Source organism: Lissotriton vulgaris, chromosome 5 (genome assembly GCF_964263255.1).
Source record: "Lissotriton vulgaris chromosome 5, aLisVul1.2, whole genome shotgun sequence".
NCBI lineage: Eukaryota > Metazoa > Chordata > Amphibia > Caudata > Salamandridae > Lissotriton > Lissotriton vulgaris.
The window spans coordinates 1,165,537,493-1,165,561,135 of record NC_141693.1 but is presented as its reverse complement, the minus strand read 5'-3'; the positions used below and the strand labels follow the sequence as shown (position 1 = coordinate 1,165,561,135).

General features: G+C 45.9%; 1 protein-coding gene and 1 pseudogene across 1 annotated transcript in view; both read left to right on the top strand.

The window, feature by feature from the left end:
- The window catches only part of CACUL1 (CDK2 associated cullin domain 1), a 410,130-nt gene that overhangs the window by 87,304 nt on the left and 299,183 nt on the right, over nt 1-23,643 (top strand). The gene's annotated exons all lie outside the window — the stretch shown is intronic.
- LOC147712152 (TSC22 domain family protein 1-like) lies at nt 1,413-22,950 on the top strand (annotated as a pseudogene).

The window sequence follows — 23,643 nt, the reverse complement described above, 5'->3', positions numbered from 1 at the left end:
CATTCTGGACTGGTACACTTCTTGGAAAATGCATTCCATTCCTTTATTTTCTGTTCTACCTTATTGTGAGATGGCTTACTTATATTCTTTAAGTTAAGTTTTTCTGTAATGTCTCTATCTTACAGCCAGAAGTGTCAGGATCACCGCTTCATTGCAAAGACAGAATATTCATAATGCAAACGAGCATAACGTTGGAGTATGACATAAGTGCACAAAAGCCAGCACCACTGTAATTTTGTAGTATTAAGATTCCCAATGATATTAGATAGTAGTGATTCCCAATGCTTTGTTGCTTAGCACGCAGATATAAGTGCCCAGCAAGGTTACACACCCTTTTTGTTGTTTTTTACTGGTCACCATGTGCCAAGGAGAGCATCTCCAACTGTAGCAGAATCCAGGTACATGTATCGTTTGCAAACACACATACTTCCACGCACACACCATAGACATGCACATTACGCGTACACAAAGTGACTGTTAATCCATCCATAAACAAACAAACTGATCTTGGTTCACCTTTGCACAAATACCCATCAGCCCACAGACCTCTTAACACATTTTTCATTCACAGACATCTACTTCTCCCATCTAGCCATACAAATTCAACATTCATGCAAACATAAATTCATCAGCCTTCACACCTGTGACTCCCCAACTACCCACCATCTCACTCCACCATTCTACTGTCCACTCCTCCACCCACTCACATAGTGATACAACAATTCACCTGCCACTTACCCATCCACAATCAACCATTTACCAGCTCATCCATCCATACATTTGCCAATCCACATAACCATACCGAAGCTTACACATCATATAGGGAAGGGTGTGTTCGAGGCATGTGTGCTGTAGATACACTTGCTTGGCTTACTCCTGCCATCTAGTGTTGGGTTGTTTTTCTTCGAAGAAGTATTTTCCAGTCACGAGGTAGGGGGGACAACTCCTTTCAGTGATGGTGCTCATGGGCATCAACTCCATTGTTCAAATTATTTATTTTTTCTTTCCGCCATCTGACGTGGTTTGCGGTGCTCCAGGTCGAACCCTTCTTCAGGATCCCCTCTGAGCGCAACCCACTATACCCTCGTCGGTATTGTTTCATTCGCGCTTCACCATTCTCTGTGCGTCGTAAAAATAGGAAAACTCTGTTTTCGGTTGAGTAGACCTCGTTGGCGGCGTTCTGGACTAGCTGCGTTGGTCGACTTCCACTCCATTCTGTATTATCTAGTTTTCTGCCGAGGTAACCGACTCCGTTTCAATTCTGTCCTTGGTGCCACTCCAAGTATCCACGCACTGACCTGCATAAAGACTGCAACTTGTGTCTCTCACTGGAGCACAAGGAAGATTGCGACGCTTGTCGATCGTTACAGTAAAAGAACATTTTGCAGGATCGTAGGGCTCGATAAAGGGACATGCAGCAGCAGAACATTGAACCCACCCCGGATATCTTCGGAGAAGATGCAGAGCAGAAAGAAATGGAGGCGTCTGCAGCGGAGGAGGAGGAGTCCTTCTCTATTCAAGAATCGGACTCAGAACTGGAGATCGAGCTAGAGTCCAAAGACGTTCCAGCAGGACAGATTGCAGTAAGTAACAAAGCCCCTTTGCCACTTAAACTTTCTTCCATCAGACAATAGGTTTCTGGGCCACCACTGCCTTATGGCCGTGGTCAGCACTGAGAGACTGCTTCCTTTATCCAGCCCTCTGGCTCAGCACCTAAACAGATAGGCAAGCCTTCCGGCTCAGTGCCGAGTCAATACAAACTACCTACAGCACCGAAACCTTCGGCTCCAAAGGATAAAAAAGATGGGTTCAGCTCGGCACTGAAACCTTTGGCGCTGAAAACAATGGATGCTCATCAAAAACCTCCGGAACCGATCCTGGAGAATATGCAGGAAAAGCTGGATCCTAATCAGAAAAAAATTACATTAATCCAGACGCTGGACTAGCTAAAAATGTTACACCTTCCAACAGGAACATTACTTCAGAGGATATAAGTTATAAAACTTCACTAAGGAAGAAAAAGGACATGGCTACAAGCCCTATCCATCCTGTTACTCCAACACCTCCACTATATTCACCACCACTAGGCTCAAACCCTTTAGATATTACACCACTAGGTTCTCCACACACACAGCCTGATATTGATTATAGGGGTGACGATAGTCCACCACCAATGGAACCATGGAATGATTATAACATTGATTCTCCAATGGATAATGATCCTGACCTATACCCTGTAAAGCCATCACCTCCTGATGACAACACAGCATACCAGGAGTTAATTTCCACAACAGCATCATACCAAGGGTTCACACTACATAAGAAATCTTTAGAGGAGGATTTTTTATTTGAAACTTTAGGAACATCACATAGGACAGCACAATCTTTACCTACCTTAAAAGGCATGATGCAACACGCTGATGATATTTTAAAGACCCTGTAGGTGCTCTTATTTTAACACCCAGGGTTGACAAAAAATACAACCACTTCTAACTGATCCAATTTTTATTAGAGGATGGTTGCCTTTAAATTCCTTAAGTTGTGTCCAATGCTTGGAAAAAAGAACAAATTCCTAAACTTTAGCAGATGCACTGCCTCCAGACAAGGAGTCTAAGTTAATAGATGCATCAGGGAAATGGGTGACAGCACAATCCACCAACCATTAGTGTATTACCCAAAAATCAAGGCCTAAAAGTAAGATATGACGGGCACACTGGGATGAAATGGAGCATTTGCTCCAATATATCCCAGAAGAAAACTGGAAAAAAGGACAAGAATTAGTACAGGAGGGGAAATAAATACATAATTCAATCAGATATGCACTAGATGTTGCTGATACAGCAGCAAAGGAGAGTAACACCAGAATTCTTCTTAGAAGACATGCATGGCTGAGAATCTCTGGGTTCAAATCTTAGATTGAACAAACTATTCTTAATGCCCTATTTGACAAACACAATCTTTTTTGATCTCAAGTAGATGAGTGACTTGAGAAAATGAAGGAGGACACAGAAATAGCGAAATCAATGGGAGCCCTTCAGTCGCCATCCAATAGATGCTCCTTTTGTTGCTCATTCCCACCCTCTCCTCTTCCCATTGGCTGGAATTTTACCTTCCAGCCAATGGGAAGAGGAGAGAACGAAAACATGCCCCCCAATCACGAAAATGGCAGTGGTTTCTCCGAGGCATTTCTGCCTCGCCTCGGAGAAACGTGGTTGTGTGGCGGGCTCCTCTCTTGTCAAAGTTTCCTCAGCTGATACGAACAGCTGCCGCTTCCTCTGCTCTCCTCCAACTGCTGCCACCTGCGAGAAAAATGAACTGCGCCACGGGCTTCCGACTCACAAGCACCACCGCCTGCAATGTCACGTTGCGTTTTGTGACGGACAAATACTTCTTCTTTGTATGGCTGCTCTGCTCGGGCAGCAGTCCCAAGTTAATATTTCGGTGTTTTTTTGGTTTCTGTTCCCCAGGCTCTTACGCTGACGTTTTTGACGTCCGGCTGTAGCGCCAGGAAACCTTTAGTAACCAGCCACCGACAGAGCAGACCGCACCCAGGCGTCCGCGTTCACTTCCTGGTATGCGCAAGCCCAACTCTGCGGCAATCATGGAAGGTGCACAGCGTAATCCAGGCTGCGGCGCCTTCTTCAGGCATCCGGTCGCCGCAGCATTTCCTGAGTGCCGCTCAACAGCAGCTGGAGGACCGAGCTGACGAGGAGCAGGCAGGATTCCCTCAGCCGTGCAGCGAGGACTCCCAACAGAAAGCGGCGCCGGAGTTGTCCGGTGACGAGCGCGGCGACGAGGAGCAGCTGCAGCACTTGCGGGGCGCTGTCCCCCAAACCAGCCGCGCCTGCCTGGCCTGCCCCCTCCTCAGCCTCATCCGCTGCTCATAAATGGCATCGCCGGGCCCCTGCACCCCGAGCCCCTGCAGCCTCCTGCCGCTGGCCTGCCCAGGGGCATAGCTGCAGTGAACATGATGAACAACCTCCCTGGAGCTGTGCACGTAGCCCCCCATCCAGCCTCCGGGGGCTCCATCGCACAGGTGGCGGTGGCGGCCGCCGCGCTGGGGTCGGCCGTGGGGCAGCCGCAAACTTAGCCCCCTCCCCCCGCAGCTCCCGCCACGGCGGCGGCCACATCACAGTTCCGGGTGGTGAAACTGGACTCTAGCTCTTAGCCCTTCCGCAAGGGCCCCTGGACTTGCACCGAGTACTACGAGCGGGAGCAGCCTGTGGAGGCCCCTCACAGGGTGGTGGAGAGTGTCAGGCAGGCGGCCGAGGAGAGGGAAAGCACCAGCGAGAGCTCGGCCAGCAGCACTCTGAGCCACTATACGGAGTGCGCAGGCCCCGGTCTGCAGCAGGGGTACTCGGAGCCCGGGGCTCAGAGTGCCACCTTGCCAGCACAATCGCACCCGCCTGAAGGCGGCTATGGACAGCAAAAGCCGGGCTACCAACCTCCATTGAACCCTTCGGCTGGTCATAGTATGGGGGCCGTGCCTTCAGTGCACCAACACCCCCCCTATTCACAGCCTGTACAGACTCTGCCCCAGCAGCTCCACTATGCAGCCCAGCAGCAGATTCCCTCCGCCCTCATCGCCATGGCGGCTGCTCAGACTACTGTTACAGGGAGCGTGGCCGATTACTTGCAGCACCCCCATAAGCTGCAGACCTTGGTAGCGCCAGGACAGCCAGGGCTCCCGGCCCCCGGGCATAATCCTTCAGCACACATGCAATCCACAGCCGCACAAGCACAATCCACGGCCTCTGCTATGACTGCTGCACATGCACCCACGATGATGCCCACGTCAGTGGCCACCAGTCAGAATGTGCCCCAGCAAATAAATCTCCCCCTTGCAATGCCTGTCAGTCACAGCGTGGGTCAATCCTTAAATCTGCCCACTGCGTCGCAGTCCAGTCATAATGTGTCAGTGGGTCAGCACTTGAATCTGCCCTCCACGGCGCAGCGAGCACCAGCAGCTATTAACCAAGGAAGGCCCTCAGTCATGCAGCAGAGCGCCCCCACTCTAACCGCACCTCTCCTGCAGCCGCTTCAGCCCCAGGGGGTGCCGATGGGCCCGCGGAGCCTTCCTCAGCAACTGGTCATGGCAGCGCAGAAGGCCCCCGTTCCCGCAAAACCCCAGGCTCAAGGATTGGAACCCGTACTTCAAGGAATGAGTAATCGGCAGATCCCGGCTGTCAGCCCAATTCCCCCTGCCTCAGCCGCTGTTAGCCAGATCAGCTTGACAGCTTCTGCTGGTCTGGGCCCCGCACCTGTCATGTCCCAGCCCCCCACTGCACACAACAGGGCTCAGGGTGTTGCTCACTATCCTGCCAGTGTACCGGTGTCTCAGCACATGCCACACCAGATACCTCTAAGTTCTGCTCAAATCTTTGCGCCCTCGCTCATCCAGTCAGTGGCAAATAAGATCCCAGATGCAAGGCGTCTCATGGAGCACTCGGTGGCCGGTTTGCCGCAGTCCATCATCGCTGAAGGCATTTCAGGAATAGGCGGTTCAACTTCTTTGGAAGGGAGTGGTGGCAGTCTAGCGGGTCCTGGTCAGCTTCTTCCCTTGAAGTCCTTACCTCTGGTCGATGGCAAGGATGACAGGTAAGGTCATGTGATGACCTTGGTGTACCCTCTACCCTTTCACAATTTTGGTTGACTCAGTGATGGCGTGTCCTGTGACTTCAAAAACACTCTCTAGTACTCTCCTTTTGTGCCTTCTGTTTTGTGCTTACAGTATTGGGGGGAATTGTGCATCTTGCTGTGCATCTTGCTATGCATCATGGTTTTTAATTTTGTAGATCTGAACCCTAATTTAATACTACTATGTTAAAAAAGATTTATACATCGGTTAACTTTGGACGGCACTTTTTGAATGTCCTTAACTCCATTTAAACTGCTTTTAGAAACCGTGTGTCTTAAAGCACACATTTCCGTAACTGCTAGGTACTACTGTGTGTTTGTGATGCGACACAAACTTCCAGAAGTAAAGTGCAATTTCTCTTCGACGAATTCCAGGTATTTCAAGCAGGGTCAAGAGTGTCTGAGATGGTAGGGTACAGCTGCCTGCTGTTTGCCCATGAGTCTGTTTTTTCTCCTGAACTTTTTCCTGGTTATTCATTTCTATCCAGGATATGAATCAATGTATTTTCTACAAGGCGGACCTCCAGTTCCCCACCAGCCCAGCTCTCATTCATGAACTCAGACCGGTACTTTATCTCCTCATCCGATCCTCACCCCTCTGTTCTTTCCCTCTCTTCAGTCCTATCTCCGTTCTTTCTCCTAAACTCACCTCCACACCCTCTATATATTCTGCTCTGTCTGTACCCTCGCCCCTTCCATCTCCTCTTCGCTTTCTCATGTCCCTCCGTCTGCCCTGTACCCGTCCCTCAAGCCTTCCCTTCCCCCTCCCCTCTGCGCTGCTGCCCTCAGCTCCCCCTCTTCTGTCTCTGTCTGCCCTCTCTTTTCCGGTCAGACCTGTCCCTCTCCCCCTCTGCTCACTGCCCCCACCCCCCTGCTTTTGCACTTTCCCTGCTCCCTCTTTCGCCTACTTCTTTTCTTCTCCTGCACTCTCTCTCTCTCTCACTCTCACTCTCTCAATCTGTTCTTGTTCTCCACACCTCTGCTATCTCTCCATTCCTTGACCTAGAACCCACTTCCGGCTCTCTACCCCAGCAGTTCTCGGCTCTTGCTTGCTTCCGCTGATCTACTGTTTATCAAAATAATAGTTTATCATCGGTTTATTAAACACGAAAAAACATAAAAAGCATATATTCTCAGTTTATCATAAAAATCGACATCATTTACAAGTTTGCATAATAATTAACGACGCTTCTAAAATGAATGGCAATTTTACAGATAAGCCATCTTTCTCTATTCTTTCTCCGACTGGCCTGGTCGCCTCTGCTCATCTTCGTCTCGTCTCTCACGTCTCAGTTCTTTCCAATCCCTCTGTGGCCTCTCGAATCACCCTCCTTCCGCCTGTCTGTTCCTTCTCCTCCATCACTTGTCTGCCCTCCCTAGACATGAACGGCCTCCCCTTCTTCTCGCGGTGCTCTTTCCCTTCGCTGGTGCTGCTTTCTTCCACCTCTGCTTGCTCTCCCTCTTCGTGCCAGCTCTCCTCTTGGGTTCTCTCCCTTCCCTCCACCCTCCTCCCCCGGCTCTCGCCGTGAGTGGGGGGCTCTGTGTGTGTGTGTGTGTGTGTGTGGCTCTGTGTGTGTGTGTGGGGTGGCACTGTGTGTGTGTGTGGGGGCTCTGTGTGTGTGTGGGGGGGGCTCTGTGTGTGTGTGGGGGGGGCTCTGTGTGTGGGGGGGGGGCTCTGTGTGTGTGTGGGGGGCTCTGTGTGTGTGTGGGGGGGCTCTGTGTGTGTGTGGGGGGCTCTGTGTGTGTGTGGGGGGGCTCTGTGTGTGGGGGGGGGCTCTGTGTGTGTGTGGGGGGGGCTCTGTGTGTGGGGGGGCTCTGTGTGTGTGTGTGTAGCTGTGTGTGTGTGGGGGGGGCTCTGTGTGGATAGCTTTTTTTGTAGGTGGCTCTATGTGTGGGTGGCTCTGTCTGTGTGAGGGTGGCTCTGTGTGTGTGTGTGGCTCTGTGTGGGTGTAAATGCAATAGGTCATGCATATGCGAGCGATTAAGCTATTGGCATTGTAAATGACAATGCCATTTATTTAACAATTAAGCTATTGGTAATGTAAATGACAATGCTATTTATGATTTAAAAAATAAACACAAAAAAAATGTCATGAACAATGCCAATAGCTCTACCTTTAATAATGCCGAGACCATTGCATTGTAAATGCTTGTTTTATAGAGGAGGATCCAAAATTAGTTCCTCAGATCCCAACCTGTCCTCATACAGGTCAAACACAAAGCCCTTGCCATCAAGACGTTTCTATAAACGTGGGTACAGAGGAAAATATATCAAAGGTAGAGGTAAAGGCACACCAAAATATACCTTTCCATTTCCTAACAAACAGTGACTTGCCTACAATTCTGTCTGACCATTTTACACCTATCGGTGGTGAATGTGTGTCGTTATGCCGCACTCTTTTTGTCCGCAGGGAATCACAACACGGTCATTACAACGACTGCGTTGTGATTCCGCATACCATTACTCCGCAAGTCGTAACAACGACTTGCGGAGGGGGGGGCACTGAATGTTGGAATAGTATAATTTACTATTCCAACTCCAGTCTGTGCGAACAGTAGGGAAGGTGTTGGATTTTAAATCCAACACCTTCCTCCTCCCCCTCCGCAAGTCGTTGTTCCGACTTGCGGAGTAATGGTAAGCAGGAATCACAATGCTGTCGTTGTAATGACCGCGTTATTTCCTGTGGGCAGAAAGTTTTGTGGTAAACGTCGTTTACCATCGGGGGTAGACTACAAAAATTATTTTTCATTTTGCAATCAATAACATCAGACAAATGAGTATTAGACGTTATCCAACATGGTTTTTGCCTGGAACTTATCAGCAATCCTCCCAATATTCCACCTCTCACACACTCGCTATAACACCAACAGCTCCTCAAACAAGAAATACAAGCTCTTCTAACAAAAGGAGCTACAGAATCAGTTCCATTACAACTCCAAGTATCAGGAGTTTACTTACTTCTCTTTCTAATCCCCAAGAAGGACGGGTCTCTACGACCAATCTTAGATCTCGGAACGTTAAACTTATACATACTGTCAAAATACTTCCATAGTGTTACCCTTCAACAAGCTCTTCTACTTCTACAACAAGGCGACTTTAAATCCACACTAGACTTAAAGAACCCATACTTTGTGTTCCTGTCGACACAGCACATATCAAATATCTCAGGTTTGTGATAGCAGAAAATCACTATCAATTCAAAGTACTCCCATTCGGAGTGACTGCTGTACCCAGAGTATTCACAAAATGTCTAGCAGTAGTAGAAGCTCATCTAAGAAGACAAACAATTCATATCTTCCCATATCTGGACGATTGGCTCATCAAAGCCAACACACAGCAAAAGTGTTTACAACACACTCCAGCTACCATAAACCTTCCTTCAATTGGGATTTACAGTCAATGCACAAAAGTCCCATATTCAAGCCTCACATCTGCAACCATATCTGGAAGCAACGCTAAACACTCACACAGCTCTAGCCTCTCCCAATGCAGCCAGAATTCAAAACGTTCAAACTTTATTACCACAGTTTCAAAACAACCAATACTGAGCAGTCAAAACTTTAATTCAACTATTAGGGATGATGTCATCCTTCATTGCAATAGTGCCTCAAACAAGATTACCCATGCGTCCTCTACAGGAATGCGTAGCACGCCAGTGGAATCAATCACAGGGTCAACTAACAGATCTAGTGTTGGTAGACAGCCGCACTCATCCCTCTTTGCAGTGGTGGAACACACAGAACAAAAGCGCAGCACTTTGACCCGATTCCACAAGTCGTACTACCAGCAGATGCATCGCTCACAGGAATGTGGTGCCCATTACCATCATCTGACAATTCAGGGTTTATGGGACACCAGACACTAGTGTCTCCACATCAGTTACTGGGAGCTTCTTGCTGATTATCTAGTACTAAAAGCTTTTCAGCCTCACCTCATAGGGAAAGTTGTCCCAGTCTGGACGTACAATATCACAGCTATGTACTATGTATAAACATGGGGGGGGGGGGGGCACACTCTCTACACTGTCACGCCTCTCTCAAACCATTTGGTGTTGGGCTAATACATCACAAAATTAATCTTCTAGCAGAACACCTTCCAGGCATGCACAACTAATTTGCCGACCTTCTCAGCAGGATGCAGCAACAAGTACATGAATGGGGACTTCATGCCCAGGTTCTCTTTGCATACTCCCAAAAAAGGGGATTTCCACAGATAGACCTCTTTGTCACAGCAGAGAACTCCAAAATGCCAAAACTTTGCCTCCAAATTCCCACACCAAGTATCCAAAGGCAATGCCCTATGGATAAAATTGTCAGGTATTTGGTTATTCTTTTCCGCCTCTCCCTCTCCTCCCATTTCTGGTTCGGAAACTCAGGCAGACATCACTCACACTGATTCTGGTGGCTCCCACACGGGCTTGTCAATCATGGTTCACCACACTACTAGAACTATCAGTGGTTCCACACCAAAAGCTGCACTTCACTTCCAACCTTCTCACGCAGAAGAACCATGGCGAAATCAGATCTCCAAAACCCAAGGAGCTCAACCTAGCGATCTGGCTCCTGAAGTCATTGAGTACAGATACCTAAATCTACCACCAGATTGTATCACTGTTCTTAAAGAAGCAAGAACACCTACCACTAGAGCATGTTATGCAGTAAAGTGAAAAAGGTTTGCTATATATTGTAATAAAACACAAATGATCCACTAGATGCATCTATACAAAATATTATTTGTTATCTTTCGCTTCTACCACAAGTTGGCTTATCCTACACGTCTGTTTCGACTACATCTTTCGGCAGTAGCTATATATCTGCATAACAGACAATATTTATCCCTATTCAAAGTTACAATAATTAAAGATTTTATGGAAGGCCTTAAAAGTATAATACCACCCAGGGTACCACCTGCACCTGTCTGGAACCTTAACATTGTTCTCACAAGGCTTATGGGGTCCACCTTTCAGCCATTACGGAATTGTTAATTTAACATTTTTTCATGGGAAGTTGCCTTTCTAATTGCTTTCACTTCATTAAGATGTGTTGGTGAGCTACAGGCATTAACCTTAGAAGAACCTTTCTTTCAACTTTATAAAGCTAGAGTGGTTCTTCGTACAAAACCCAAATTCCTTCCAAAAGTAGTTTCTGCTTTTCATATTAACCAATCAGTTGAGTTACTTGTGTTCTTCCCTCAACCTGATTCAGAGGCAGAAAGGGCTCTACACACACTTGATATCAAAAGAGCACTATTATACTATATTGATGAAACCAAAGATTTTCACAAAACAACTTATTGTTGCATTTGCTCCACCTAATCAAGGCAATCCTATCCCTAAATACAGTATTTGTAGTTTGTTTGTTAAATGTATTCAAATTTGCTATGTTAAAGCAAATAGAGCTTTAACTATAGCTCCTAGAGCACATTCTACTATCAAATTATGAGCCTTTTTAGGTAACATTCCCTTAGCTGACAAATGTAAGGCAGCTACATGGTCTACACCACACTTATTTACCAAACATTATTGTGTGGTTGTATTCGTACGTCAACAAGCTAATGTCGGACAAGCAATGCTAAAACACTTTTTCAAACTACTACAACACCCAGCCACTGCTTTGGGAGAATACTGCTATACAATCTATGCAAAGCATGTGTATCTGCAGCACACACGCCTCAAATCTATTGTTACTTACCCTGTAAGCATCTGTTCTTGGTGCCCTCCCTCCTCCCCGGACACCTGTGTTTTTTTGCAGTTCTTATTATTCACATTACATACGCATGGACATCTCTGTACTACTCTTACTCCATTCTCTCACTCTTGCGGGAAAACAATCTAAGAATGGAGTTGATACCCATGCGCATTATCACCAAAAGGAGGAGCCACCTTACCTTGCGACTGGAAAAGAGTTCTTAGAAGAAAAACAACTTGCAAACATCCGGACCCAACACTAGGGGGCAGGAGTATGCAAAGCATGTAAATCTACAGCTCTATATGCCAAGATGCTTACAGGGTAAGTACAATAATCCCTCTACTGTGCTGTACCTGTTTTATATTGGAAGCTTGTTTTCCTGATGCAGTGCTAGAATTTTCTGTCTGGGAGAAAAGCTTAAACTGCTGTTCTCATGCTGTACCTGTTCGTAAGGAAGAAAAGTTTGCACTGGTGATGCCCAGTTGTATCTGTTCTGTGAGCCTTCATTCACTACAGTGTTTAATTTGAGCCGGTGCTTTCTGGTGCTCAGCTCCGGCACTTAATTAGTTTCCGGTGCTCAGCACCTAATTGTCAACACCATACTTGAATAAGTCTACCACATGGTGGCGCTGCTCATTTAATTCGAGATGAGCAGAACAACGGTTGTTTAGGAATACAATATACATTAAAAAAATTATAACACCTACCTCCCCAGCTATTCCTTTAGCTTTGGGGACCTGGAATAATCTGAACTGTCGCATTTACATGTGGAAGAGATGGTTAGTAGTTGTTTTGGCAGCGATGACAGGGGCGATGGGTGGTGCAAGCTGCATGGCCTCCTGGTCAGAGCCCTGACACCTAATATTTTACAAAATTAGCACTGGTGCACTATACCTCTTCTGTGAGTGAGAGGCTTGCACTTGGACACTAAATCTGTGGATAGTATGGTGATCTTCTTCTGTGAGAGAGCGGAGCTTTCACTCAAGCTGCTGTTATACCTGTTCTGTGAAGGAGCAAACCCTGCACTGTTTCTGCCAGCTGTACCGGTTATATGAAGGACACATACACCGCTGATGGTATGCTGTATCCATTGTGTGAGTTATGGAAACTTTTCATTGTCTCAATAGCATTAGGCACACATGCTAATGTGTACACCTTCCTGCTGGTGCTTAAGGTGTGTATCTAGGCATGGGTTCTAAGCAGGTGATCTCGTCTGTGAACATTCACTGCATGTCGCCTTCTTTGAAGATCTGTAGTACTGGACACATGGGCTGCTTCTAGGTCTGCTCTAGACGTAGCCCGCCCTCTGCCCCCCCCCCCCCCCCCCCCCATCCCCCCCGGTACGCTCATGCTCGGTGTGTGCTGATGCCAGGCCTGCTCTGCATGCCCCCTTTCCCCTACATTGCTGTGTGGTGGAACTGGACTGGAGCAGATCAAGAAGTCCAGCCTACCTCAATGTGGTGCTGTGCTGCCTAACCCTAGTTTCTAATTAACTCAAAACTAATGTTCCTAAACCTTTGCATTAACCAAGCCAGCGGCCCAGCCAAACCTATTTTAGTTGGGAACACCACGTTCCTTGTTGGGAAGCCAAGGACACCATCCCTGCCCCCCTATCATCCCCCAAATTATTTTACAAGCTACGTTCGTCGTACCGTGGAACTTGGAACCTTGGTGCTTCATTTACAAACATGTATCACTATAACATTGTTTGATCTGACAGTGTTTATTACATTAATATTTTCCTTTCTCTACCCTAACTAAAGACCTTTTGGTGTGCTGATGTAGGATTTTCTAATCCTCATCAGAAAGTAGTTTTCCTGAACCAGTGAAGTAAATAAATGTGTCCAGCAGATGGCAGCATATATTTGGATACTGGACCATCACACTGGTTTCACTTACTCTGCAGTTGCTTCTTGTGGCAGTCAGTGTCGAACTGGGATAGTAAATAGTCGTAATAAGTTGCTCACAACTGCAAATAGAGGCACGTTTGAATGTTTTAAGAGTTGCTTCCTAGGTGTTCTCTGAGGGAGGTTAATAAATGAATGTGTGCATGCTACTGGCAATGCTGTGGTAATATTAGAAACCAAAACAGGTGATGGACAGAATGTGGATCATTGTCACACATTCACCCAAGTCCAAAGATCTGGGCCCAAATCCATCGTTTTTTTGCACTCCACACCACCCTGGGTTAGACAATGGCGATATGCAAATCAGCTCTGACCCTGTGCCCCATGGGAACAGTCCAGTCCGAACTACAAAAGCCATGTCCTTCCCAGAACGGAATCAAGCATCCGAGGACCGGACCGGTTTCGAGGTAACACCTCTCATCAGCCCGGCTAGCTTGACTCCAGTGGTGTGGAGTGCCTGGGACCCACGTCTGAGCATCCCCAGCGCACTTATGGCGGCAATTGCAAACAAAACAGGTGATGGACAGAATGTGGATCAATGTCACACATTCACCCCAGTCCAAAGATCTGGGCCCAAATCCATCGTTTTTTTGCACTCCACACCACCCTGGGTTAGACAATGGCGATATGCAAATCAGCTCTGACCCTGTGCCCCATGGGAACAGTCCAGTCCGAACTACAAAAGCCATGTCCTTCCCAGAACGGAATCAAGCATCCGAGGACCGGACTGGTTTCGAGGTAACACCTCTCATCAGCCCGGCTAGCTTGACTCCAGTGGTGTGGAGTGCCTGGGACCCACGTCTGAGCAACCCAGCGCACTTATGGCGGCGATTGCAAACAAAACAGGTGATGGACAGAATGTGGATCAATGTCACACATTCAACCCAGTCCAAAGATCTGGGCCCAAATCCATCGTTTTTTTGCACTCCACACCACCCTGGGTTAGACAATGGCGATATGCAAATCAGCTCTGACCCTGTGCCCCATGGGAACAGTCCAGTCCGAACTACAAAAGCCATGTCCTTCCCAGAACGGAATCAAGCATCCGAGGACCGGACCGGTTTCGAGGTAACACCTCTCATCAGCCCGGCTAGCTTGACTCCAGTGGTGTGGAGTGCCTGGGACCCACGTCTGAGCATCCCCAGCGCACTTATGGCGGCAATTGCAAACAAAACAGGTGATGGACAGAATGTGGATCAATGTCACACATTCACCCAGTCCAAAGATCTGGGCCCAAATCCATCGTTTTTTTGCACTCCACACCACCCTGGGTTAGACAATGGCGATATGCAAATCAGCTCTGACCCTGTGCCCCATGGGAACAGTCCAGTCCGAACTACAAAAGCCATGTCCTTCCCAGAACGGAATCAAGCATCCGAGGACCGGACCGGTTTCGAGGTAACACCTCATCAGCCCGGCTAGCTTGACTCCAGTGGTGTGGAGTGCGGTAGTTCGGACTGGACTGTTCCCATGGGGCACAGGGTCAGAGCTGATTTGCATAAAGCCATTATCTAACCCAGGGTGGTGTGGAGTGCAAAAAACGATGGATTTAGGCCCAGATCCTTGTACTGGGGTGAATGTAAGACATCGATCTACATTCTGTCCATCAAATTGTTTTTTGTAATTTTCTCCCTGGGTGGTAATATTAGAAACATTAAATAATGAAGTTCTCTTTGCTCATGCCTTATCAAAAAGAATAAACTATGAACCTATCCCTGCTCTTCTACCCACAGGGTGCTATTGTTCCGTCACTCTGCATTGAAATAGATAATAGCATCCACAATGCACCATCCTCATTCTCCGTCATCTCCAACTCATTTCTTCTCTCCTAGTCCCGCTTTTCCACCTCTGTTCTGCCTCAGTACTTTGAGGTAACTGCTCCATTTTATTAGATTTGAATATGTGCCCAGAAGGTTACACGCAGTACTTTGCAGAAGGCGCATATAGATATTTTATGGTTATTCAAAACTGAAAGCAAAGGCTTAGATACAGATCTATTTCCTTTACATGTGCATAAACACCCTGAAAATGTTTGCAAACATTCCACCTAGAGGTGCTTGATGCACACAGATCATCTCTACAGTTCATTAACCCCCCCCATCCCCCACAAAAAAATGCAGCTTACTAGTAGATACGCTCGACCAGCAGGTTGAGCTGGTGATGGTCAGTGTCTCTTGTGGTTGTCAGGGCAACCTAGAGTTGGCAGGTTTGAATGTTGTTGCTGCTAACTCTTTCTTCAATGGTGAATAAAAGAAGTACCAACTTAGCCTTTCACTCTTTTATGGTAATTGAAGAAAGCACCAGTGAGTAAGCACAAACACAAGTGAGGGTAGGTGTGTGCCTTTTTATGCATATATATATTTGTATTAATGGGTGCTGCACAGAGGCATGCCACTTTCAGGGAAGCAGAGCTTAATCTCCGAATTTTCCTTTCAGCAGAAGTGCCAACCTTACCTCTGTCAAATCTGATAACACCCTGGAAATGTTTACACGATTGAGAGGTCTGCCACTGGCACTTATGTGTGCTTTGCTTGCTTCTTTTATAAAGGTGACTGTGGATGATCTGTGCTTTCTTAAAATCACAATGGCAACCCTCGTGCACATAAATTAAGTTAATAAAATTACAGCTAAGTGAGTTGGGTGGGGGACTAACATCTACATTAATACCTGGTGTTATTTTGTAAAATGTTTAGTTCTGTAAGGGAGTGCAGATGGGCCGGGCACTGCCTGCTCAGCAGAGATGAGAAAAACAGTCCTTGTTATCTTAGCCCAACAGCCCTTTTAAATGGGAAACAAGTGGTTGAGTATGATCTTGGGGCTTAACCCCCTATGGCTTATGTCTGCCTCCCATGTATGATTGACTTCCACACCAAAAGCATGAACACTAAAAGGGTACCCTAGAAGGAGTCCGCGTGGAGCATTTTCCCCGTTCTCCTCTTTTTTTTTCCCCCACTGGTAGACAAATCACTTTTACCATCCTAAATGACAGTATGTTGGAGGGGAGCTGAGAGACGGGATGGGGTCGTCCGAGGCATGGGAAAGGAAGGCAGTGGAAGACACGGGAAGATGAGAAGAAAAACATGGAGTAAGCAAATGCAAATATAAAAGGGTAAAAAAGCAAGAGAAGGGGTGAGTGTGGCATTTGGGAGATGAAGGCGTACTAATGTAGTGCTCACTTGTTGGCATTTGGTTTTCTGTTCCTTGGTTAGAAGAGAGCCCATAGAACCTGTGCTACACCACTGTGCATTTCACTACCAGTCAAGTGTCATTACTGGCACACTACCGTAGGCTGGCATATGATCTTAGCAGATGATCCTTCCGCTTCCAGCTTGTACAACAACAATTTCATTCACAAAATGGGCATCCTTGGCTTGTCCCATCTCCCCTGTCAGGACTGCTTCCATCTACTATTTTCCACAATTTCTCAAATTCACCTTTTGTCAACCAGCTGCTGTCTTGGTTAGACACCAATTTAAAGAACTTTTCCATCAAGCGCTTTTTGATTTTGAGACACCGGAGGGAATCCTACTACATCTTGAAAAGAAAGTAGCTTGTTCCTTAGATGCACGTTTACCCTTATCGACCCCTATCGCCCCCCCCTCTCCCAAGTCTAATCCCACAAGAAACATTAAACGCTTCATGCATATCCTTCGCCAATTAAAACTTCAGGACAGAGCAGTGGAAAGACCTCAGAATACATGAAAGCTACTATCTCATTGCACTCCTACAAAGGGCGCTCCAGAGTCTACAAACCGGCTTTTACCAGCCCTACAACAAATACTGTCATACCAGCATTAATGAGACTAATAGCTTCTCCATTTAATATTTTTATGTCTTTAAAGACAACTTCCTTGCCTCTGAGAGAGAATCTCTTCCAATGCTTGGACTTATGGCCCTCACCCAACAATACATGCCTGCTATACACTTCTTTGAGAGTTCTCGCCAGTCACTGATGAGCATATTTAGTACATATTGATGATCTTTAAAAAACATCAATTGTTGGCGTTTATTGGATTCACTAAAGTTATTTTATCCAAAGGGTAACTCGTGGGTGTTTGGAATGCAGCAGTAGTTGGCCTATGGCTTAGCGCATTGTTACCTCGAATCAACAGGATAATCAAAGCTGCCCTGACTCAGGCTTATCCTCTGCTGTAAGGCACTTGAAACATTAATCAACCGTCCCTTTTCTTTACCACCCAACACACTTTGTATCATGAATGAATAGAAGATGGTTATTGTTACTACACTCAATGGTACTTTTTTTTTTAACCGCGAAGGCCGAGTGTTCTTGCTGGGTTTAACTCTGTGTCTGCGAGGTCAGACACCGATTCTTACAGTAGATGCAATAATCGAATTTGTCACAATAGCCTTTGCAACTGTGTAGCGCTATCAATGACTCTGACTTTCATCCTACCGAAATTAACTACTTTCTCCATTCACTGTCATTGAGATTCTTTCAAAAAGCTAGTACCTCCTTTTTTATGTTTGGTTTATATACCCTTTGTTGTGGAGGGTACATAAAAGGTGACAAAACCATGGCCCCCAAATAGCCATCTTTGCTTCCCCTAGGGCTTCTTACTTACACTAAGATATGTCTATTCTAAAGCAGTGGAAGTTGATTAAAGAAATTACAAGACTAAAGATGTAAGTAGGAGACATTAAAGGAACCAATCGTACCTGATTTGATGTGGTGAAACCTTTTGTTCTACTATATCGTGGAGATGGGCCTCAGTCACTCAAGTAGTGAGTACATATTAGTGAATAAATGAATCCAGTCTGCCATGCCTGCTTGCTCCTGTCTTACTTTGTCAGACACTCCCACGCATTTCTACATGAAACAGCAGGCCAGGAAGGAGGCATTTTATCCTCTCACCTATTTGGCAATTGTGCAGTGTAGGCAAGCTGATGCCAACTGTTTGAAGACTCGCACAGCCTATCTAGCTCAGCCAGTTAGCTGCTGGTGGTGCATGAGGTGGAACTGAACATTCGGCATTCACTGGCGCCTTCAGCGCTCCGATTTGGTTGGAGCTAGAAATTGAAGAACTTGTTTAAGGTGTGTGGTGCAGTCATGGTGGGCCAGGCGACAGTGTATTTATTTTCAGATTACAGCTGCACCACCTGCCCCGACACACTTGATATAACCTGATGCAGCACCTTCCATACCTTGTACTCCACCAATCAGGGGCTGCTCTGTTTGGCCGGTGCAACATACCATCACCTACCTTCGCTTTCTGCTGCTGCATCCGAGTCAGTCTAAAAAGATGTTCACAAAACTGGTCCAACGCCAGCTGCAAAATCAGCCCACCACACTACACCTCGTGGGCATGTAGAATTGATTCATTTACTTAGACCAGGGCCCATAACACCCATTTCCCACCACTATGCATCTCACTGCTAGTGTCATTAGTAGTTCACTTCCGTAGGCTGGCAAGTGAACTTTATAGGTCTCCCAGCTTGTAACCGTAAACATGAAATTGAAGAAATTGACACCTCGGCTTTTCCGAACTCACCCAGCGGGACATTGCTTCCTTCTACAATTTTCCACGAATCCTTAAATTCACCTTATCGGCGGCCAGCAGCTGTCTTGGTCAGACACCGGTTTGACTACATTTTCCATTGAACGGTTTTGCATTTGGAGACACCTGAGAAAATCCTGTTACATTTTGAAAAGAAAATAGCTTGTGCCTTCGATAGACATATCCCCTTGCACACTCACATGCCTAATCCTATGAGAAACATTAAATGCTTCATAGATAACCATCGCCAATTGAAACTTCAAGGCAGAGCAGTGGGAAGACAGTGGAATAAATGAAAGCGGCTACCTTATTGCACCCCTTGCACCAAAAACTACACATCCGCTTTTCCTAGACCTAAAATAAAATGCCGCATTCATGAGAGCGATAACGCCATCAAAGAACATTTTGAGGTATTTAAAGAGAATCTTTTGTCTTCTACAAGAACAGGCAGAGCACTGTTATCAATAGTGTGCAATCTTCACACACCGACTCACACATACGATCATGTGTCTCAGCCATGCAAGTAGGTCTCTCACATGCACACATCGGGGAATGTTAAAGTCCTTATGACGGAAAAGCGAACCACTCTAAAGACTGATCACATCTCTCACAGCCTAGTAGACACAGACTACCAGAAGCACTTTCACACCCTTCACAGCTCTAATGACCCAGTACAGGAAATATTTCTACAACACTCGTATACTAGGAGTTTTGTGCTACTTATAGTAGTTACATATTCAGCAGAGTAGTAGTCACAGACTACTTTCAGCACTTTCACCCCACAGAGCAGAAATCTGATACTACTGACCTCAATCTTGTTCCCCTTATTTACTAGCAGTCCGACAGCTCTCATTTCCCTCACAAACTAATATTCAGGTACTCCTGGAAGCATTTACACCCCTCACATACTAGTAGTCGCCCGCTAGTGACAGCGCTTTCATACCCCTCACAGACTAGCAGCAAAACATTGTTAATGAGGTAGTAGTTGATTGTAAGAATGAGTCAATGAATGGATGACTAGATACATGAGTGACTGGATACAAGAATAAAGAGTAATTGAGATCACAATTAAATGGACGACTGACTACATGGATGGAAGCATCCAGGCACTTTGAGTTACAAGCCTGCCAATCCAATGCTAGTATTATATGCCGAGACCCACTGGTGCCAATTAGTCAAGTTCTAGTGCAGAGGTATGGGTTTCGAGAAAGAGAGATTTTATGCAGAGAACAGACGAGGAAAACAAATCGGTACACAGTGCAATCCATTGATAAAGAACAACCACTGCTTCCCCCGAATCTTCCCCATGTTTACTGGGACAGCCTGTAGCTTTGTAGATCGTTTCCTCCAGTTTAGCACAACAATCCATTCCAGTGCTCCACTTGGCCTGAAATGGGGGAACAGGAGATTTCGAATATCGAACAGTATCTCTTTTGGCTTTAGTCGTACCTATGCCAACCAGGGTATGCCCCCCCCTCCGACTGCCATCCACATTCTCCAAGCTGGCCAACAATGCGATTTAAGGGGAGCACTGGTCTCTCGAATATTCGGGACAGTATGGAAAACATTTAAGACCAGCAACACTCCATGATGGGACAGGCTCACATCATATGGAAGCAGTCACTTGTCACTCGTACACCTAGGGCATGTAGAAGCAGGGAGTGCACCCATTTTTCAAAGTCTCCTTGGAGTAAAATGGGTGATGTGCAAGTATTTCAGTTGAACCAGATGCAGGTGGGAAGGGATAACCAGCTCCGGGGGTGGGGGCTTCTGACCTCCCACCAGTCTCTCCCATCTAGGGAGCCTATCCATCCGTTCCACCTCTCCCGAAGGGTGGTAAAGTCCAGCACTTTGAGTAGAGATTTATACAGCCGTCAAGTGCCCCCTCGGACCAGTGGGGACAATATGACTTTAGGTTCTGGTGGGTGATATTCCGATAAGTCGCTTAGCATCGATGGGTATATCGTCAGAGTGTGACACAGCTGCAGAAATATATAGTATTGGGTCTTATGCAAGTCGAATTCCTCTGGAATATTCTGAAATGTTTTCATCTGCATGCCATCCCAAACGTCATCTAGCCGTGATGTGCTGGTAAGGTCCCACGACTCAAAACCTTTCAAGTAGGCAACGTGGGGAAGCCATCTCCCCTGCCACAGACTAGTTTCCTGCGTAGGTTTATGATCCTATTGAATCCAGCAAAGGGCCTTCCACCAGCACAGAAGAGTTTTCTTCATGGCCTAGGGGAGTGATTGTGGAAGAGTGTCTCTCTACAGGAGGCCTAAAATGTGTTGACCTAATAGTGAAATGCAAGGTCTTTGTAGTCCCCAAACAGCCGATCGTTGATCACTTGGAACTGCAAGGCCAGTAATTTAGCGAGAGTCAGCCATTCCCATCCTTCCCTAATAGGTGGTTTGGACATATTTATGAAAGGCTATCCTAGGAGCTTTATTCACCCACAAAAAGGAACGCAAACTCGAAAGTAGGGTGTTGTATCTGGATTGTGGGATGAATCTGGGAACATTTTTGCCAATTTTTTTTTAAGTGCAGCACCAAAAAATGATAGACGGACTGCTGAATAAATTTACCCACAGTTAAGAGATCTGGCTTAAGTCCATCGGGCATATGCTCACTATGCCACCCCCAGTTTGGACCCAGCAATATGCGAATCAGTCTTGACTCTGCTGCTCATGAGAACAGTCCAGCCTGAACTGCCAGGACCGCATACCCCGAAACTGGTCCCAGGATGCTTGTTTGGCAGCTAATCAGCCCCATAGTACTGTTGTGTTGTATATTTTCTCTTCTCTTCTTGCCGGGTCTCGTGGCTTAGTGGACTAATGCATCCACTGCAGGGGCCTGTGTTTGACCTCCTGGTCACAGGTTCAAATCCAGGCGGGTCCACTTAGCCTGTCATCCATCTGATGTTGATAAAATGAGTAACATTGAGTTGGGTAACAGTAAACATCTGTTATTCAGCGCCTTGAGACCCCTGGGTAATAAGTGCGCTTTAGAAGTGCACATGTTATGTTCTAGGTATCCCCCTGGTTCAATTATAGATGCTATTAATTTAGTATAAGTGCCACATATAAATGCACATTTATTCATGTTGTTATTTATTGCAATGTAATTAAGTGTGGTTCAACATATTCATGTGATTATGGTATGGATTAAATTCTCTTTTCCAGTGATTGTTGTTTTTTCCGTAGAAGCTGATCACTTCGCTTCTAATTTATATTTAAACAGTAGGCAGAGCATTGCGAATAGTAAGCTACTGACAAGGTGCCAGGAACTTTCTGCCTATTGTTTCTTCTGAAAATGTTGAACAATGTTCAGATACAATATATAACCTAAGAATAGAGTGTAATGCGATAGAGAGATACTTCGTACCAGATATTCATGATAACATGGTAATGCAGAGCTGTAATTACCTTTCTTTGCTGGAGGCTACAACGAAGCACATCTAGACTTCACTTGGCAGGCTTATCTGCCTGCCTGTGACGAGAAAATCAGATGTTGTTACTGTGGTGAACACTGGTTATGTTTTTCAGAAGAGGTGTGAACAATTTCTGAAACTGTAAGTAGGACGCTTTTGGTGCTAAGTTAGCTTTTTTAGCTGGAAGTAAAGCATGGTGAGAAATGTCATTATAAATTAATAAACTTTGCTGCAATATTTTTACAATATTTTTTCCACCTTTAAGATAAGCCTCATTGCCACTTTTTTGATTATTTTTATAGTAGTTACTATTCTCTATGTATGCACTAGGATCGGGTTTAGATTTCAATTACATCTTGAAAATATATTCTTGGTGTTCTTGAGTGTGCCTTTTCATGCAGAAAGAGGGTTTTGGCTTCCAATAAACTATCTCTGTGAATATCCTTTAGGAATGCTTATTCACTTGCAGGGTGTTTACAGTCTATCTGGGTCTCTGTCTTTGGTTGGCATATTGACAGTCTTTTTTGCAGGGGAGCTCTAGCAATTCTATTCAAGGCTGTGTTCCGGAAAGAAATCCAGTAAATGTAGCGGTTTAACACGTTGCATTTTCTGGGTCGATGCAGGTGCCTTTGGTTGTAGCTCTGAAGTTCTAAAACTGGCTGAGAGCTTCAGTTATAAGGACAAGAATGTGCTTTCTGATGGACATCATCTATTCGGATGGGAATCCGAGTTGGTGCTGGACTGCGTGAAGGCAAAAGATGGAATAAACTGAATCAATAGGGTTTTAGCCAACATGTGATTTGCTATTACTTTTACTTTGTCTTCCATATTTTTGAATCGGTCTTCGAAAATTGTTACCTTTTTAATAGGCTCCAAAGTCAAACTTGCCAAATCATTTGACATATTGTTTACCCCAGCACTCGTCTTCAGTGCAATTTTAACCACTTTTTTTTTTTGGGGGGGGGGGGGGAGTGATATGAAATTGGGGGGTAAGCCCAATGTTACTCTGTGTGCAAGAATAGTCTTATTACTTTATTTACCCGTGAAAGCTGTTTGCTATACCTCCTGTCAGTGGAGCGAATTCGATTTTTTTTAAGTCCCTTCCCTTAGGTAACACAGAGGAATACACTCTTGAATGCCCCCTTCCCAGGAGGCGTTTGTATTAGACCCCAAGACAATTTAGTTTTTTAATCTCTCCCCATGTTAGCAAACAGGCGGTAAAAAGTTGAGCCCGGGTATTAGGGGGCTTTTAAAGAACTACTCTTCTGTGCTCCCTTTTTTGTTTTACTTTTCCAGATGTTATCACACATTGGCCTAGATTTGTTTTTGAAGACCATTGGCTAATCCAATAGGTCTGGCTTACACTTTTGCTTTCAAGCCAGATCTATTGACTTTGCCCACCCATGCTTCTGGCTGGGCATACATTTCTTCAGGGACATAACAGAGTGTTCTAGAGGGGCTGCAA